General features: G+C 35.0%; 1 protein-coding gene across 6 annotated transcripts in view; it reads right to left on the reverse strand.

Moving 5' to 3' along the window:
* Nucleotides 1–1,477: 1,477 nt before the first annotated feature.
* Nucleotides 1,478–2,244, reverse strand: part of LOC143751412 (RNA-binding motif, single-stranded-interacting protein 3-like) — a 44,392-nt gene continuing 43,625 nt past the window's right edge. For all 6 annotated transcript variants that reach the window (XM_077243995.1, XM_077243998.1, XM_077243996.1 and 3 more), the window contains exon 14: nucleotides 1,478–2,244. This exon is cut by the window's right edge. The gene's annotated coding sequence lies outside the window, so the exon portion shown is untranslated.

Genomic DNA, 2,244 nt, shown 5'->3' on the forward strand with positions numbered 1-2,244 from the left:
TTTAATACTCATTTTATAAAAAAAATTATAAAAATGACTAAAATATGAAATCTTTTATTTGAAAAAAAAAACATTTACTAAAAAATATAACATTTTATTGTAAACGATTCAAATAAAAATTCTATGGTGGTGGCATATGAAAAAAAAATCCCTTTTAACTAAACAGCTTTGACATTCAGAATTTTTAACAACTTAATGAAGCTAAAACAGAATGTCTAGTGTTTGGCTCAATTAGGACACACACACACACACACACACACACACACACACACACACACACACACACACACACACACACACACACACACACACACGTTTGATTGTTTAGGCTCTCTTGCCTCTAATGTACATGAACAAGCAAGCAATCTGGGAGTTATCTTTGATTCAGAGTTTAAATTTGATAAGCAGGTAAATTCGGTGGTGAAGGCTGGCTTCTTTCGTTTAAAGGGACAATGTGTAGTTTTTTAGGTATTTTATTATCTAAAATCAATATTTTTATTCATAAATGTGTCCTCAATGGTGTACAAATACCTCTGCCAATGATCTGACTTATCCTCGTAAACGAAGAATTTATTATCTTTATATACATGTGACGGGCAGGCCCACGGAGGCTTCCATTTCGTCCCGCCATCTTGAAAAACTATAATAGCAGAGAGGGTCAAAAACCACTAGACCAACACGTTTCCACAACGCGTTTTCGTTCAGAGCCAGCGTCACGTGACTGAAAGCAGAAACGGAGGAGCAGAGCAGAGAGAGGCGCTTCACGGCCCCGGCAAGTCAGTCAGTGATTCATACTGTAACATTCGTGTGTTCGTTGTGTCAAGTTACAGTTTGTTTGAAATAACAAACCTGTTCACCCGAAGGAAAACTCGACGAAGTGCTATTAGAAGACATCCTGTCATAGCTTTTTGGCACATAACAGCTACCGTAGATGCAACACGCATTTGAAAAAGCGAGGCGCTGGAGAGCACAATTCGTTTGAATGCAAAATACAATTTCACCGCTAGATGGGAGAAATTCATACATAATTCCCTTTATGGCGCATTGCTAAAATGAAACCCTTTTTGTCTTTTAATGATTTGAAGCAGGTTTAGGCTTCTAAGGGATTGAAACTTGCCGGCCCCGAAAAGTTATTAAAGACATCGTTAAAATAGTGACTACAGTGGCTCAATCTTAAGTTTATCAAGTTTATAAACCGTACGTGCGACCATTAAACGCCATTTGAATGTGTTGTTAAATTATTAATATCTCAGCAAGACTTTTTTCATTTATTTATTTCCAGAAAATCCCACAGAATCCCTGAGGAGTTTCTCATCTTCCGGTCGGTGCGCTGGTGTAATGGCCTCATAAACACACGTACACCGACAGCGACTCTCACACTCAATCTTTAACGAACCAGACTTTCAGATGAACAACGATGTTAATCATTCATATGTTAATGAGCAGTTTCTCGAGGGTTAATGAAGAACAACATGAACACTGATCAGATGTCTCATTTACTACAGCTCAGGATTCTACATTAATTATATAAAACAATAATCATTTGGGTTACCACAATGAAAATATTCAACAAAAAAAAACATAATAAGAAAAAACAACAATAGCAGCTCTAGAAACATCATCATCATCATCATCGACATATTCAGAGCAAAAGTTTCTTCATCTTTGGTTTAGAAACGACTGCTGTTCTTTCACAACTACACAAAACTTACAGCAACTATTTCTTCTATTGCTTTAGACTGAGTTCAACTATCAACGCCACACCACCTGCTTTACTTTAAGCTTTTAATCATTTTTTTATAATTATTATTTGAAATGCGTCAAGCAAAGCAGGCTAAAACATGAAAGTTAATTAAAAAAAAGTGTAAAATGTTCAAAATGTATAAAATTAAATTAAAAGAGCATGTTCATAAATTGCAGCAAACTGCTGTACTCTTTTTCCTTGTTGTAAAAAATAATGTAAGTATAAATGCAATCAATACAGGAAAATTATAATTACCTAATTTTTCTCCAAATGAAGAAAATGTGATATCAGGATTCAGTTCCGCCATGTTTTACACACATATACACAATATACAGGTGAACTAAGATGTATTCAAATTAAGGCAAGTGATATTTTTGTACATTCCTACATTTGACAGAAGAAAATCCACAATATGAAGATGTGATAGCTTAATATCTGAGGAAGACGGTCCGTGTTCTTCTTCTGTAATTCTACATCATCTATCCACACAATATTTTCAT

The sequence above is a fragment of the Siphateles boraxobius genome, unplaced genomic scaffold, assembly GCF_051911475.1.
Source record: "Siphateles boraxobius isolate OS27281-9 unplaced genomic scaffold, OSU_SipBor_1 256, whole genome shotgun sequence".
In the NCBI taxonomy this organism is placed as follows: Eukaryota; Metazoa; Chordata; class Actinopteri; order Cypriniformes; family Leuciscidae; genus Siphateles; species Siphateles boraxobius.